The sequence below is a fragment of the Hyperolius riggenbachi genome, chromosome 5, assembly GCF_040937935.1.
Source record: "Hyperolius riggenbachi isolate aHypRig1 chromosome 5, aHypRig1.pri, whole genome shotgun sequence".
NCBI classification, from domain to species: Eukaryota; Metazoa; Chordata; class Amphibia; order Anura; family Hyperoliidae; genus Hyperolius; species Hyperolius riggenbachi.
In genome coordinates this window covers 171,262,747-171,280,804 of record NC_090650.1, presented here as the reverse complement: position 1 = coordinate 171,280,804, position 18,058 = coordinate 171,262,747, and the positions used below count along the sequence as shown (strand labels likewise).

The 18,058-nt window shown below is 49.5% G+C and overlaps 1 protein-coding gene across 1 annotated transcript in view; it reads left to right on the top strand.

Annotated features, from left to right (window-relative positions):
- Positions 1-18,058, top strand: part of POU6F2 (POU class 6 homeobox 2) — a 1,008,259-nt gene that overhangs the window by 821,714 nt on the left and 168,487 nt on the right. The gene's annotated exons all lie outside the window — the stretch shown is intronic.

The window sequence follows — 18,058 nt, the reverse complement described above, 5'->3', positions numbered from 1 at the left end:
GGTCCTAGCGGTGGTTCCAGGGTCGTAAATGAACATCATGAGGTTCCAGACAGCGGTCGTGAAGCCCACATTGTGTCCAATACACAATTGGGACAGCACAGTTTTCAACCCGGACACCTCTAAAATAATTACAATTTTTTTTTGTTTTTAAATTATTGCAGCTATTGTAGAGCGTAATAGCTGGTAGCGCATGGGCAGCAGCACCTTGTAATGTGTTCCCTGGCAGTGGAGAGGAGACACAGACAGCAGGAGGAAATATAACAGCAGGCAGCGTGAGGAGGATAAGTGTGTGGCAGACTGGCATTTGGCAGCAGGCAGGAGGGCAGGCAGCGAGACATAGTAGGCCCTGGTTCCTAGCGGTGGTTCCAGGGCCGTAAATGAACATCATGAGGTTCCAGACAGCGGTCGTGAAGCCCACATTGTGTCCAATACACAATTGGAATTGGGACAGCACAGTTTTCAACCCGAACACCTCTAAAATAATTACAATTTTTTTTTTCAAATTAATGCAGCTATTGTTGAGCGTAATAGCTGGTGGCGCATGGGCAGAAGCACCTTGTAATGTGTTCCCTGGCAGTGGAGACACAGACAGCAGGATGAAATACAACAGCAGCAGCAGGTGTATGTGTGTGTGCCAGTCGTCACTTCATGTCCCCCTCTCGCCGACAACAGGGGCCATGAATTCGCCTTCCACCCAAGCCTGGTTTATTTTGAGAAACGTCAGTCTGTCCACAGACTTGTGAGACAGACGAGATCGCTTCTCAGTGACGACTCCACCGGCTGCACTGAAGCAACGCTCTGACAGTAAGCTGGAAGGGGGGCAGGAGAGCACTTCCAGGGCGTACTGCGCAAGCTCGCTCCAGATCGGCAGGTGCTTGACCCAATACTCCATGGGATCAACAGGGGCCACGCTGTCAAGCCCGCTGAAGGACCCCATGTAGTCAGCCACCATGCGGGTCAAGCGCTGCCTGTGACTGGAGAAGGATGCTGCTGCAGGCACCTCCTCTCTAGTCCTTGGCAGCTCTACACTCATGTAGAGCTCTTGGGTCAGAGACAGCAGGTCTGTGGTGCGCGTGCGCTTGCTGCTGGTGGATGCAGGCACCTGCTGCTGCCTCTGTGCTGGCTGGACAGTGGGGGTGGATGTCTGAGGGAAGGCTTCCTCCAAGCGCTCAACAAGGGACAGCTGCAAATCCCTCATTTGTTGCGCACGGTCTCCTCCTGCAGGCAGGAACTGGCTGAGCTTCCCCTTCAGACATAGGTCCAGCATCATGCAAATCCAGATGTACTCCCTCTGCTTCATCTGGATCACCCTTGGGTCCTTGCGCAGGCACCTCAGCATGTGCGCTGCCATTGGGAAGAGTCTGGCCACGTCTGTTGGCACATCATCGGCATCCCCAGAGCTGAGAGTGCTGTCCTCCTCTTCCTCTGCCCCCTCCACCTCATCCTCTCTCCACCCCCGCACCAGTCCAGCTGCGCTCTGCTGCTAACCCTCATCTGCAGCAAGGTCAGGGACCTCCACCAACTCCGAGCCCTCCTCCTCAGAGGTGGCCTGTGAAGCTGCCTGCAGCTCCTGCTGGTCCAAGGCTGCCGCTCCCTCTTCCAGCAGTGCATACAGGGCCCTGTCCAGCACACACACCATGGGCACCCACTCGCACACCATTGCATGGTCCCAGCTCACCATGTTGGTGGCCTGCAGGAAGGGTGCCAGGACTGAGCACACCTGCTGCATGTGCCCCCAGTCCTCCGTGGAGATGATGGACGGGAGGTTGGTGGCAGCACGCCCAGTTGCAGTGAGGGAGGCAACTGTTGCTCATGCAACGTACTGGCTGACAGCCTGCCTCTATTCAACCAGACGCTCCAACATCGCCAGGGTGGAGTTCCAGCGAGTTGGAACATCGAGCATGAGCCGGTGCTGTGGCAGGTGCAGCTCCTTCTGCACCTCTTTCAGGCTCGCCACGGCTGCAGGTGAGTGCCGGAAGTGACGCACAACCTTCCTTGCCGCCTCAAGGAGTCGGTCCATCCCCTGGTAGGTCCGCAGAAACTTTTGGACTACCAGGTTTAGGACGTGCGCCAGGCAGGGGATGTGGGTCAGGTCTCCCCTGCTGATTGCAGCAACCAGGTTTGCCCCATTGTCGGACACCACCTCTCCGACTCTGAGGCCTCTGGGGGTCAGCCAATTCCTCTCCTGCTCTCTGAGTTTGGCCAGGACGTGGTTCGCCGTCAGTTTGGTCTTCCCCAGGCTGACCAATTCCAGCAGCGCTTGGCAGTGGCGGGGCTTTACGCTGCTGCTGAGGCGGGGGGTTTGGGCTGGTGTGCCGGAGGATGGAAGCGGATCAGAGGAACCTGCTGCTGTTCCGCTGACCCTGCATGGTGGCACCACCCACTGCCTTGTTGGTGCTGCTGCTGCTCTGACAGTGCCGGCCGATGTTGCTCCCCCCTCCTCACCCCCTTCCACCAAGCTGACCCAATGCGTGGTGAAGGACAGATAGCGGCCTGTCCCAAACCGGATGCTCCACGAGTCCATGGTGACGTGGACCTGTTGACCCACCGCGTGCTCCAGCCCTCTCCCGACATTGGCCATCACAGAGCGGTGAAGTGCAGGGATGGCCGTGCGTGCAAAATAATGTCGGCTGGGGATTGGCCAATCGGGGGCTGCACACATCAGGAGCGCACGCATGTCGCTCCCCTCCTGCACAAGGGAATAAGGCAGGAGTTGGGAGCACATGGCCTGTGCCAGCAAGCCGTTCAGCTGACGCACGCGATGGCTGCTGGGAGGCAGAACCCTGACCACCCCCTGGAAGGTGTCGCTGAGCAGGGTCTGGCGAGGCCTTTTGCTGGCACGGGAAGCAGTGGAGGGAGCAGAGGAGGCCACTGAGGACTGGCTGCCAGAACAGGCCAGAACAGGCCGCACTCCTGCTGCTGACGGCTTTGCAGTGGTGGCGGGTCTGCCACTGCCAGCTTCCTTCAACTTCACGAACTCCTCATGCTCGTGAAAGTGTTTCCCTGCAAGGTGGTTGACCAGAGAGGTGGTGCCAAACGCAGAGGGCTCCTTCCCTCTGCTGAGCTGCTTGCGGCACTGGTTGCAGGTGGCATACTTGCACTCCAAATATGGAAGGGTGAAAAAATTCAATATTGGGGAGGTGAAGTTGCCCCTTCAGCTGGAAGGTGCTGCTGCCCACTGGTCTCCCTGTGGTGGTTGGGGGGGGGGGCGGGTTTCTTGGTGCGGCTGGTGGTGGCACTGGCAGAACTCGTCTCCTGATCAGCACGCTGTGTGGCCTGCATACCACGCCCACTTGTGATCCTGCCCATGCCTGCGATGCTGATCCTTCTAGCAAGGCCCGCAGACGCATCCTCCTCCTCCTCCTCAGAGCTGATGACATCCCCACTCCCAGGACCTGGCAACCAGTCTTTGCCCTGCACCCTGTCATCATCATCCTCCCCCTCCGCAAACATGTCCTGCTGGGATCCCCCAAACTCCCCTTCTGCATGCATGGGCGGATGGACAGTCACCACTGTCTGACTGTCCAAAGCATCATCCCCCAAAGTGCCCATGAGCATTCCTTCCTCTGCCAATTCTTCCGCAACAGCATTCCATAACCCCGCTGTGCTTGGGGATAAGAAGGTGCTGAGTGACAGGGTGCTGATGTCGCCCGCTCAGGCTGGAGAACTGCACTCCTCCTCCTGCTCCCCAGGCAGTGCTGGTCGGCTGCTGCTGCTCTTTTGAACAGGAGTGGTGGCAGGGGTGGAGGACTCGGTTCCAGAGCTAATGGTGGCCTCCTCATCCACCATCAGTTCCACCACAGCGTCTGCGTCCTTCTCCTCAATAGGACGGCTATGACCTGGTGATGGGAGGAACATCTGGGCCACACGCTGCTGCTCCTGCTGTGTCTCTGCAGCGTGACTCCCAGCTGTTGGGCGGCCAAGGCGTCCACGGCCAGTGGCTAATGGCGGAATAGGCAGACTATGGAGAGGGTAGGTAGGCACTCAGTGTAAATTGCAGATGGAAAAATCTCGCTGAAAGGCAGTGTAGAAAACTTCAGCAGAAGCTACGTGCTCATGACAAAAGGAATTCAAACATTGTGACCATATCATATAGGAAAAAGAGAACAGAAAATGTCTGGCACTGTAGCTTTAATGCGTGACAGCAGGTGTACAAAAATAATGCATACAACGCATACAAGGACAATGTCCGTGGAAGTGATGGTACTTATCGTGCTCTTGCTGAAGGTGGGGAGGCAACTGTGGGCGCCAGTGGGTGCACGGCCTTACAGCCGTTTCGCAATGGGGTAAGCCTTGCTTCTTCGGAGGCTTCTCGTGCACAAATGTGCTGGAGGGAAGCGGCCATTATATCGCCTACTTCCGTATGGGTCCCGCCTCCCTGTGGGAAATGACAAGGGATAATACCATTGGCTGGTAAGGGCGCGTCATCATGAGCGGCGCGCATGCGTCACACCGTACGGGGGCGCAAGCGCGTCACTGCGTACAGATGAAGCGTACGTATGGTGTTTGAGCGTGTTGTCCTGGCAACCTGGACCGCCCCAGCCCGCAGGGACGCACGGCAGCTGACGCCGTCAGCCAATGAGCGGAAGGAGGGGCGGGTGCGAAAACGCACAACAGCGCTGCCTAGCAACAAGCAATAGACAAACATTTATACCATCCACAACAGGGACAGGAAATATTATCCATATCCCTAAGCTATCTTAGCTAAAAACTCGTGGAAAGAACCTTACAGCACTTATGAATGCCACAAGCTATATGCAGCTATGGATAGTCCCATGCCAAAAATGGGTAGGAGGGGAGGGAAAAGGGAAAGGAGAAGTGAAGGAAGTGTAGGTGAAGATGAGTGAGGGTAAGGGCAGTGAGGCGAGGCACAAGTCCTAGATACCGAGCCCCTAAAAGAGAGAGAGAGGTGGGATAAATCACAGGACGGAAAAACCACTTCATTGCAGGTAGAAACCTGAAATAAATGCACAAACACCTATTAGCCACATAGACCGACTATAAATAGAGATTATAACTATTCCAATTTTAGAAATTTAAAAACCTTTGTAGAAAAAGTCAGGTTCAAAGATTAAATTCCAAATATAGAAGAGCGGTCAACATGTGGCGAATATGAGAAGAGAGGGAAAGGAGAAGGCATGTATCAGAGGATAAAGAGAAGAACCATCATGCAAAAAGGAAACCTCAAGGGTCAAGAAAACAGGCTAAATCCAAGTGGTCGTTAAGACCAAGAGGGCCCATAGCATCCGTCCTAAGAATCCACTTCGATTCAAGCTTAAGGAGCAATTTTTTCCTGTTGCCACCCCTGCGTGGAAGGATACAATGATCCACGCAGGCAAAGGACAAAAGGCTAGGATCAGAGCCGTGGGCAGCAGTCATGTGCTCCACCACCCTGGGGCAGCCCTTCCCTTTAGGTAGCAGGCGGACATGTTCCAAAATTCTGTCTTTCACCATTCTTGTGGTCATACCAACATAAAAACGTTGGCATGGGCACCATAGGGCATAGACCACATAGTTCGTTCTACAAGTGGCAAAGAAAGGAACCTTGAACTGCATCGGACCCAATTGATAGGACTTGCCTGTCCTCATGTGTCGGTATGCCTTGCATGCCCCACATCGGTGGTTACCTGCAGTGGCTACTTGGTCAAGCCATGTGTGGCGTGGATTCTCACGAAAGTCGCTATGGACTAAAAGATCGCCAATAGTAGGTGCTCTTTTAAAGGCCACCAAAGGTTTAGAAGGTAGACAACCCTTAAGAATAGGGTCCTGGAGCAAGATAGGCCAGTTTTTAGTGACCACCCTTTTGATTTCTCTCTCCATTGGAGAAAAATCAAAGGTAAAGACCCCTGAACCTTTTTTCAGAGGACTAGAAATGGGTGCTTTCCTCTTGATGAGGTCAGATCTATCTTTTTTCAAAGCCTCTTTGATAGCAAGCTCGAGATTGTCTGCATCATAACCTCTTGAGAGCAAACGTGATTTCAACTCCATGGCCTGTTCCATGAAGTCCTCCAAACTGGCATTATTCCTGCGTAACCGCAGGAATTGGCCATATGGGAGAGACCTCGTAACATGGCGAGGGTGGTAGCTATCGGAGTGCAAAATGGTATTCGAGGCTGGCGACTTCCGATAGCCCTTAGTTACAACAGTGCCTCCCTTGATCATTAATTCAAGATCTAAAAAACACACTTTATCTGGTGAGTATTCCATCGTGAACTGCATGTTCACGTCATTGGTATTCAGATAATCCAAAAAGCTGGACAAAGATGCAGCATCACCCGACCAAAAGGCCAAGACATCATCCACATACCTGGACCACATCCTCAGATACAATCTGAAAGGATTGTCCACGGCGTGGATAAATCTCTCCTCCCAGGCCCCGAGAAAGAGGTTAGCGTAAGTACAAGCGACTGGAGTCCCCATCGCGGTGCCGGAGACCTGCTGGTACCAAGCGTCACCAAACAAGAACGCATTGTGAGTAAGGATGAATGCCAAACAATCACATATATATTCATTGAAGAGAGGATCCTTGTCGCCTCTGTCAAGATACATCCTGACAGCTTTGAGGCCCTCTAAATGAGGAATTCTACTATACAGACTTGTGACATCAATAGTAACCAACAGGTCTCCTGTGCACCACGAGGTGGACCCCAGACCCTCTAAAACATCAAGGGTGTCGCTAAGATGAGAAGGGACATGAGATAAGAGAGGTCTGAGGATGTGGTCCAGGTACCTAGAGAGTCTCTCCGTGACCGACCCCAGGCCCGACACAATGGGTCGGCCCGGTGGGTCGGTCAGGGATTTGTGTATCTTAGGCAGATGGTACCATACCGGTTTAACCGGGAAGTCAGGTAACAGATCCTTAGCCAATCTGGGAGTAAGGAAGCCCAACTCTACCCCCTGTCTCAACAAAGATCTTAAAGCGGATAAATATCCGACGGTTGGATCGCTTTTCAAAGGTTTATAGGTAGAAGCATCGGAAAGTTGACGTAATGCTTCTTTTTTGTAGGCTGCAGTGGTCAAAATGACCACCGCGCCCTCTTTATCCGCTTTCCTGATCGTTAGATCAGGGCGGTTTTTAAGCCAATGAAGGGCTTTTGATTCCGTGCGGGTAAGATTAGGTTGCGACTTGGGGTAGAGCAGGGCCTTCACCTTCCTGTCCACTTGTTGTTCAAAAACATCAATGACAGACCCAGCTTGTGTAGGAAAAGGCATAATAGACCTACAAGGTTGAAACTTCCTAGCGTCATGTAACGGCACTTCAGCCGGAACTGACTCATTAAGCAGTTCATTCAGAGTTGAGATAGCTTCCAGGTCCCTGTCATCCCAGCTTTTTGATACGCTGAAACCCAGGGTTCCTATTGTTGGCTTTCCTGCCGACTGAACCATACTATCTACATTAGGATCTTCCAGTCTCTTTTTCTCAAAATGATGTCTAATATTCAGCTTCCTAACTCCTCTATACAGATCTGCTTTAAAGTTGGGATAATCAAATTGTGCAGACAGGGAAAAGTTCAGGCCTTTATTCAAGAGGTCCTCCACCCCCTCTGGTAGAAACTCGGAGGTCAGATTGAGTTCGTTTTATTATTGGTGGGCATTGTTACTGCCTCGTCTTCCTCTTTTTGCTCCTTCTCTATTTGTCCTCCCAAGAGACCTGTTTTCCTTCTGCTCTTTCCTCTTCCTCGCCGGATTCTTTTTCTAAAGGGACCTGTTGTTCTTCTGCCGGGTATTTTTTGGATTTATGAGGTTTGGATGGTTTCTGCGGCTTGCGTGGTTTTGACCTTGGCGTCGTATTGGGGAGGTCCTCTCCACTGGACTCGGATTCTGTTGTCCAGTAGCCCTTAGGCTTCCTAGGAGGACGAGGTTTTCCTCTTGGCCCAGGGTTCACAAAAGTCCCCCAGGTGAAAATTCTGCCAAATTTATAGTCCTCCCTATCCCGCAAGTACTTCTTCAACTTCCGCCCTTTGATATTATCTTGCAAAGGTACTAATTTTTTATCGATTTTATCAAGCGTGGCTTTGTAAGAACTTTCAGATACCAATTTTTTGTACTCCAGCTTGCTCTCAGATATGGCAGATGTAATTAAGCCCAACTCTACTTTACTCCTATCAAGTACTATATTTTGCAGGAGTGCAGAGTGTTCCAAGAACTCCTGCTTCCAAGTTTCCAGGAATTTAGGGTCCTGTCTGTACTCAGAAGGCTCTTGATATCTCCTGAAGCCTCGGGCCACTAAATCCTCTCCTTTATACTTCTCAAGAGTGGTGACCGTCCAGAATACTCCCACCTCTCTCTCACAGAGCCTCTCTAGGTTTTGCTCCAGCACCTTGGCGCCCACAGTGGAGTTAGAACAGTTGGGAACACTGGTATAAGTAAAAAAAAACAGACAGGTCCGACCTCCCCGCGGTGACGTTATCACCTTGCACTTTTTCAGCCTCATCTGCTGAATCTGACACCTCTGGAGAAAGATCTTCGTCTAGATTAGACATAACTGGTGCTCAATACCAATAAAGAAGAAACAGTTCAATAGGCAGACTATGGAGAGGGTAGGTAGGCACTCAGTGTAAATTGCAGATGGAAAAATCTCGCTGAAAGGCAGTGTAGAAAACTTCAGCAGAAGCTACGTGCTCACGACAAAAGGAATTCAAACATTGTGACCATATCATATAGGAAAAAGAGAACAGAAAATGTCTGGCACTGTAGCTTTAATGCGTGACAGCAGGTGTACAAAAATAATGCATACAACGCATACAAGGACAATGTCCGTGGAAGTGATGGTACTTATCGTGCTCTTGCTGAAGGTGGGGAGGCAACTGTGGGCGCCAGTGGGTGCACGGCCTTACAGCCGTTTCGCAATGGGGTAAGCCTTGCTTCTTCGGAGGCTTCTCGTGCACAAATGTGCTGGAGGGAAGCGGCCATTATATCGCCTACTTCAGTATGGGTCCCGCCTCCCTGTGGGAAATGAGGGAGGAGAGATTTATCCACGCCGTGGACAATCCTTTCAGATTGTATCTGAGGATGTGGTCCAGGTATGTGGATGATGTCTTGGCCTTTTGGTCGGGTGATGCTGCATCTTTGTCCAGCTTTTTGGATTATCTGAATACCAATGACGTGAACATGCAGTTCAAGATGGAATACTCACCACATAAAGTGTGTTTTTTAGATCTTGAATTAATGATCAAGGGAGGCACTGTTGTAACTAAGGGCTATCGGAAGTCGACAGCCTCGAATACCATTTTGCACTCCGATAGCTGCCACCATCGCCATGTTACGAGGTCTCTCCCATATGGCCAATTCCTGCGGTTACGCAGGAATAATGCCAGTTTGGAGGACTTCATGGAACAGGCCATGGAGTTGAAATCACGTTTGCTCTCAAGAGGTTATGATGCAGACAATCTCGAGCTTGCTATCAAAGAGGCTTTGAAAAAAGATAGATCTGACCTCATCAAGAGGAAAGCACCCATTTCTAGTCCTCTGAATAAAGGTTCAGGGGTCTTTACCTTTGATTTTTCTCCAATGGAGAGAGAAATCAAAAGGGTGGTCACTAAAAACTGGCCTATCTTGCTCCAGGACCCTATTCTTAAGGGTTGTCTACCTTCTAAACCTTTGGTGGCCTTTAAAAGAGCACCTACTATTGGCGATCTTTTAGTCCATAGCGACTTTCGTGAGAATCCACGCCACACATGGCTTGACCAAGTAGCCACTGCAGGTAACCACCGATGTGGGGCATGCAAGGCATGCCGACACATGAGGACAGGCAAGTCCTATCAATTGGGTCCGATGCAGTTCAAGGTTCCTTTCTTTGCCACTTGTAGAACGAACTATGTGGTCTATGCCCTATGGTGCCCATGCCAACGTTTTTATGTTGGTATGACCACAAGAATGGTGAAAGACAGAATTTTGGAGCATGTCCGCCTGCTACCTAAAGGGAAGGGCTGCCCCAGGGTGGTGGAGCACATGACTGCTGCCCACGGCTCTGATCCTAGCCTTTTGTCCTTTGCCTGCGTGGATCATTGTATCCTTCCACGCAGGGGTGGCAACAGGAAAAAATTGCTCCTTAAGCTTGAATCGAAGTGGATTCTTAGGACGGATGCTATGGGCCCTCTTGGTCTTAACGACCACTTGGATTTAGCCTGTTTTCTTGACCCTTGAGGTTTCCTTTTTGCATGATGGTTCTTCTCTTTATCCTCTGATACATGCCTTCTCCTTTCCCTCTCTTCTCATATTCGCTACATGTTGACCGCTCTTCTATATTTGGAATTTAATCTTTGAACCTGACTTTTTCTACAAAGGTTTTTAAATTTCTAAATTTCTAAAATTGGAATAGTTATAATCTCTATTTATAGTCGGTCTATGTGGCTAATAGGTGTTTGTGCATTTATTTCAGGTGTCTACCTGCAATGAAGTGGTTTTTCCGTCCTGTGATTTATCCCACCTCTCTCTCTCTTTTAGGGGCTCGGTATCTAGGACTTGTGCCTCGCCTCACTGCCCTTACCCTCACTCATCTTCACCTACACTTCCTTCACTTCTCCTTTCCCTTTTCCCTCCCCTCCTACCCATTTTTGGCATGGGACTATCCATAGCTGCATATAGCTTGTGGCATTCATAAGTGCTGTAAGGTTCTTTCCACGAGTTTTTAGCTAAGATAGCTTAGGGATATGGATAATATTTCCTGTCCCTGTTGTGGATGGTATAAATGTTTGTCTATTGCTTGTTGCTAGGCAGCGCTGTTGTGCGTTTTCGCACCCGCCCCTCCTTCCGCTCATTGGCCGACGGCGTCAGCTGCCGTGCGTCCCTGCGGGCTGGGGCGGTCCAGGTTGCCAGGACAACACGCTCAAACACCATACGTACGCTTCATCTGTACGCAGTGACGCGCTTGCGCCCCCGTACGGTGTGACGCATGCGCGCCGCTCATGATGACGCGCCCTTACCAGCCAATGGTATTATCCCTTGTCATTTCCCACAGGGAGGCGGGACCCATACGGAAGTAGGCGATATAATGGCCGCTTCCCTCCAGCACATTTGTGCACGAGAAGCCTCCGAAGAAGCAAGGCTTACCCGATTGCGAAACGGCTGTAAGGCCGTGCACCCACTGGCGCCCACAGTTGCCTCCCCACCTTCAGCAAGAGCACGATAAGTACCATCACTTCCACGGACATTGTCCTTGTATGCGTTGTATGCATTATTTTTGTACACCTGCTGTCACGCATTAAAGCTACAGTGCCAGACATTTTCTGTTCTCTTTTTCCTATATGCTAATGGCGGAATAACCACTGGTGCAGACGCAGAACTGCGCATGGTGGTGGTGACGCGACTGCCACGCCCACGACCTCATCTCTTGGCGCTGCCCTTGCTGCCCCTGCCCAAACCGCAGCTGCCAGTGCCAGACATCGTATGTTTTTAATATTATACAAATGAAAAATAAAACGTATGTATGTAAAGGTGGGTGGGACAAGTGGGGTACTTTAATGGGGTGGGACTGGTGGTGGTGGGTGTGTGAGGTGACGGACAGGTGTACTCTACAGCAGAGATCGGTGTAGCGCTAACGAGAGAGTGCGCAGTGCGCACACAAAGACCCTAGCTGACGCTGACTGACGGTGTCCCTATACACAGACTACAGTACAAGTCAGCGAATACACAATAGAAGTAATATATAAACAATAGGACGGGTGTAGCACTAACGAGAGGGTGCGGACAGCGCAGACGTGCACTGCGCACACAAAGACCCTATGTAACGCGGTGACGGACGGTACCTATACACAGACTAGAGTACAGTACGCTACAGTACTACTAACTAAACAATAGAAGAATGTAGCTAAATAATACAACAGGTGTGACTAGATTACAGAGAGCAGATACAGCAGGACAGGTATAGCAGTAAAGCTGGGCCTTGCTAACTACAAAATAGTACAAATCTATCTAACACAGAAGTAGTTGTAGTACAGGAGTAGAGTAGGACAGGTGATAGCACAGGTAAGGTAACTAGAGACTAGAGCACAGAGCAGGGCAGGCTGCCTTGGCTAGGCACAGGGCCTAGCTGCTGGCTGCAGGCCTGAAGCAGCACCAGTGACAGTCTCTCTCCCTTCCTAGTCCCCCTAGTAATCACCCAAACTAAACTGCCTAAAATACAATCTATCTACAATACAAAGCAATACAGTTAAAGATCAAGTGTTGGAGTGTAAAAACGCTAGGTTTAGAACAATAGGAATGCACTTGCACACAGACAAAAAGCACTGGAGCAGTTCTCTCAGTACTATCAGTCAGTAAGTCGCAAGCAGGACGAGTGAGGCAAGATGGCGTCCGCTATTTATTGGGGGGGCTTGGCCAGGCTCCACCTCTGTGATTGGCTGCAGTCAGAGGGCTGGGAGCCCTGTGATTCGCTTGTGAGGACTCGAGGTGACGTCTGGCGTGACGCTATCCGAGCTCGTGACGCTATGCGAGCTCGGATAGCTAGGATATCTCCAGATATCTGATTGAATGAGCTCGAATAGTGAAAAAAGAGCTAGGATATCCGAGTAACTCGGATATCCTAGCTCAGATGAGCATCACTGGTTAGCAGTAGGGAACTAGTAAAAAAGGGCGCACAGGGATAGTGGACAAAAAGGGCGCCGCCATAGACTGCAATGCAAAATATCGGCTATTCGGCGCCCGACAGGAAAAAAGGGCGCACGAGAAATAGCGGTTACAGGGATCGTGTTAACAAAGGTTTTCGTTTACAGGATAAAGTTTATAACAAATATCGTTTACAAGTTAGTTTAGACTTTGTATTATACTTATTTTTTCGTTTGTAAATTTCGCTTATATGGGTTTTAACTAGTTTTTTTCGTTTTAAAAATGCGCTTATAAAACTATAACAACTAAAATTTCGTTTACACTTCTTTTATCATTTAAAATTCGTTTTCATATGTATAATGCTTAAATAACGTTTCTAAAGCTGATTGTATTAGAAATACATCGCTTATGGTATTAACTTTGTTTTTACACTTCTAATGCGTTGATTATAGTTACTAAAATATCGCTTTAAATATTACTGTTATTTTAAGATTTCTACGTGATTTTAAGGCTAGTTATTCTATTACAAATTACTGTTATTTTAAGATTTCTACGTGATTTTAAGGCTAGTTATTCTATTACAAATATATAAATTATTTTATTCATGTTATTTGGAGTGAAGTATTTTAAGGATTAAATATATTATTGTTTATATGTGTTTAGTGTGTTTTGTGCAGTGGGGATGGTTAGGTTTAGGCATTACTAGGGGGTCTAGGGGTTAGGGATAGGTACAGGGAGGGTTAGGACCAGGGTGGTGGTTAGTTTTAGGCACCACCAGGGGGGTCTTAGGTTTAGGCACCAGAAGGGGAGTCTTAGGTTTAGGCACCAACAGGGGGGTCTTAGGTTTAGGCACCAACAGGGGGGTCTTAGGTTTAGGCACCAACAGGGGGGGTCTTAGGTTTAGGCACCAACAGGGGGGTCTTAGGTTTAGGCACCAACAGGGGGTCTTAGGTTTAGGCACCAACAGGGGGGTCTTAGGTTTAGGCACCAACAGGGGAGTCTTAGGTTTAGGCACCAACAGGGGAGTCTTAGGTTTAGGCACCAACAGGGGGGTCTTAGGTTTAGGCACCAACAGGGGGGTCTTAGGTTTAGGCACCAACAGGGGGGTCTTAGGTTTAGGCACCAACAGGGGGGTCTTAGGTTTAGGCACCAACAGGGGGGTCTTAGGTTTAGGCACCAACAGGGGGGTCTTAGGTTTAGGCACCACCAGGGGGGTCTTAGGTTTAGGCACCACCAGGGGGGTCTAGGGGTTAGGGATAGGTACAGGGAGGGCTCTGTATGAGAGTAAGGTTAGGTATAGTTATAGTACAATATATGTAATATATACAATTTATTACATTATGTGTATTTACACAAAGGGGGGTCTAGGTGTGAGGGATAGGGATAAGGAGAGATATCTGTGACCCTAAAGTTAGGTATAATTGTAGTAAAATACCTGTAAAACCTACCATTCTAGTACTATGCTTAATACAAGTGTAAATATCGTTTTTTCTATAGACGCTATTTGACGTTTCATTTCAGAATTCGTTTACTGTTATAGACGGTATTTTGCCATTTCATTTCCGTTTATTTTACGTATTTAGCACTAAATTATCGTTTATAACCTCTTAAACGAAAAATACGGTTTTGCATTCAAACTTCTAATTTCGGCTACACCCCGCGCCCTTTTTTCCAGGCGCCCTTTTTTGATATACGCAGCAGTAGACCTGACATCAGATCAGCACAGCTTTGCTACATAAAGAGAGGGGGGGTTGAAGGAGCAGCATATTCCTTTTAGCCGCAGTTCTAGCATTAAAGGGAACCTAAACTGAGAGGGATATGGATGTTTTTCTTTTACACCATACCAGTTGCATGGCAGTCCTGCTGACCTCTTTCACTGCAGTAGTGGTTGAATCACAGACCTGAAACAAGCATGCAGCTAATCCAGTCTGACTTCAGTCAAAGCATCTAATCTGCGTGCTTGTTCAGGGGCTGTGGCTAAAAGTATTAGAGACACAGGATCAGCAGTAAAGTCAGGGAACTGGTATTATTTTAAAAGGAAACGTTCATATCCTTCTCAGTTTCGATTCCCTTTAAACCAATTCCCATTATGTGGACTTAGAGCACCATCTGGTGGATGAAGATAGCAATAGATTGCACCGAGTGGATTTTTGAGAAAAACATGAAGCATCACTGAAGAAGGCATTCAGTATTACAAAATACTGTATAAGGTGAAAAAAATCTGAGGTACATAAATTGATCTTTAACTATATAGGATTACAAGAATGGATGCATACATATTAACTACATATACCTTCCAAGTGATACATCATTTTTGAGAGCTATACAGCAGTTAAATCAGCATATTGTATAAATATAAACCATCCTATGCGTTGAATTTAGGACATCTTTTACACCTCGAGAAGCTATAGTGACAAGTCCAGAAAGAGTTCCATCAGTAAGGCATCATATTAAGAGCGTATCATAAAGTAAGAGCTCCTCTTAGGAGGGGGAGAGGGAAACACAAGCGTCTTAGATTTCAGCATGTGATAATTATGGCCCTTAGCTCGTGTATGGCAGTTCTAGGAAAAAAAAAAAAAAAAGAGTTATTCCTTTATCTTCCATCCGTTAGAGTGAATAGAGAGTTCATACTTAAATGCAGCAGAATAGAAAAAAATCCGCGGGTGGAGTTCCTGCCAACCATATGTTCCAATGGTCGGCCACGTCAGGCAACATGTTGAACAATACAGCGTGTATTAAACTAGTAAAATTACAGAGCAAAGTCTGCTCAATAAAAAACAGAATAACTGAAGATACATAAACTGATGGGCAGTAGATCCAGCAGTAGTACAGTCATCTTAAAAACCCGGGAAGGGTTGGTCCGTAGCTAGAATATAAGTAGTGTAACATCAGGGTATACAGGGAAGAGCGGATCAGTTAAAAATGGCGCACAGTGCCGATGTTTAAAAAATGGCGCCCCATTAACTTGCATTGTGGGACAATATTTATTGTATTAAAGGTTAAAAAATGGTGCAGACCTTGTGAATGTAATTTATCGTTTTAAAAGCTGCTTTTTTTTTGTCCTGCCTGAACGGCATTTATCGATTTTCTCAAAAAGTATGAGGTCTTTTTGAAAAAAAATTCCTCTTATTCCACTGTTCTTAATATTCCCTGCAAATTTGGTGTTTCTAGTTTTTAAGGGGGCTTTGCTATTAAACGTTAAAGTCGGCGAGCAGACATTTTCCAAACGGCTGCAAAGCAGGGCTTAAAACGATAATTAACGTTCAGGCAGGACAAAAAAAAGCAGGTTTTAAAACGATAAATTACGTTCACAAGGTCTGCGCCATTAAAACGATAAATATCGGCCATTATTTAACCACTTAACGACCGCCTAACGCCGATAGGCGTCGGTGGGTCGTTAGTGGTTTCCCATGGAAACGGCCGCTCGATCGAGCGGCCTTTCCATGCTAGTTCACGGAGGCTGTCTCCGTGAACAGCGTGCAAGCCGCCGATCGCGGCTCGCACACGTAATGTAAACACGCGGGGAAGAAATCCCCGCTGTTTACATCAATACGGCACTGCTACGCAGCAGCGCCGTGACGGAGATCGGCGATCCCCGGCCTCTGATTGGCCGGGGATCGCCGTCATTTGATAGGCTGAAGCCTATCCTATCTGGCCGCCTCACACAGGGGAAGAGAGAGGGAGGTAAGGGGAGGGAGCGCACAATATCGCTGCGGAGGGGGGCTTTGAGGAGCCCCCCCCCGCAAATCACAGGCAGCCGGCGGCGATCAGACCCCCCCTGCAGGACATCCCCCTAGTGGGGAAAAAAGGGGGGGAAGTCTGATCGCCCTGAATTTACCTGATCGGTGCTGCGGGCTGGAGAGCCCGCGCAGCACCGATCATTAAAAATCCACGTGGTCCTTAAGTGGTTAACCAGCGCCATTTTTCACTGTATGCGGACAGAGACTGTAGGCAGGGTATACCTTAATGGATCAATACTGCCATAATAGTTAACAGTATGAGTGGACAGTTTTTAGCAAACAGCAATAAGAGAAAACAGTGAGAGATACAGTGGCTTGCAAAAGTATTCAGCCCCCTTGAAGTTTTCCACATTTTGTCACATTACTGCCACAAACATGAATCAATTTTATTGGAAATCCACATGAAAGACCAATACAAAGTGGTGTACACGTGAGAAGTGGAACAAAAATCATACATGATTCCAAACATTTTTTACAAATCAATAACTGCAAAATGGGGTGTGCGTAATTATTCAGCCCCCTTTGGTCTGAGTGCAGTCAGTTGCCCATAGACATTTCCTGATGAGTGCTAATCAGGCTCGGACAGAGCCGCCGAACCACCGACGGTCCCATCGGTGGGCCCCGACTTCCCCTCCTTTCTGGGGGCCCCTAGAGGGGGTGCGCTGGAGGGGAGAGCCGCGGGGAGGGCAGCCCGACTGGTTTTTTTTTTTTTTTTATGTCCCTTAAAAAAAACTATTTTCCCCGGGGGGGCCCCCTCCTATCCTCCCCATCCCTCACCTCGGAGGGCCCCCCTCCTGTTACGAGCGGCGGGTACAGCAAAGTTCCGGCGAGGTATAGCAGAAGATAGAGGTCCAGCTGCCTCCCGGGCTACGCTGTCTCCTCTATGCCGCTCGCACTGCTTCCTGGTTTAGTGCGCGGCAATTACAAAGGAGACAGCGACTGGGAGGCAGCTGGACCTCTATCTTCTGCTTTACCTCGCCGGAAGTTTGCTGTACCCGCCGCTCGTAACAGGAGGGGGGCCCTCCGAGGTGAGGGATGGGGAGGATAGGAGGGGGCCCCCCCGGGGAAAATAGTTTTTTTTAAGGGAAAAAAAACAAAAAAAAAACAGTCGGGCTGCAATCCCCGCGGCTTGTAATTGGAGGGGGGACACCCAGGTGAGGGGGAGCATAGGAGTCGGGGCCCCCACTGGCTACCCACCCGGCTACCTAACTGCCCACCCGGCTATCTAACTGCCTACATTCCCACCCGGCTACCCTTCTGCCTACCCTCCCACCCGGCTACCTAACTGCCCACCCGGCTACCTAACTGCCCACCCGGCTACCTAACTGCCTACCCTCCCACCCGGCTACCCTTCTGCCTACCCTCCCACCCGGCTACCTAACTGCCCACCCGGCTACCTAACTGCCTACCCTCCCACCCGGCTACCTATCTACCCACCCGGCTACCTAACTGGCTGCCCACCCGGCTACCTATCTACCCACCCAGCTACCTATCTGCCTACCCTCCCACCCGGCTACCTAACTGCCCACCCGGCTACCTAACTGCCTACCCTCCCACCCGGCTACCCTTCTGCCTACCCTCCACCCGGCTACCTAACTGCCCACCCGGCTACCTAACTGCCTACCCTCCCACCCGGCTACCTATCTACCCACCCAGCTACCTATCTGCCTACCCTCCCACCCGGCTACCTAATTGCCCACCCGGCTACCTAACTGCCTACCCTCCCACCCGGCTACCTATCTGCCCACCCGGCTACCTATCTGCCCACCTGG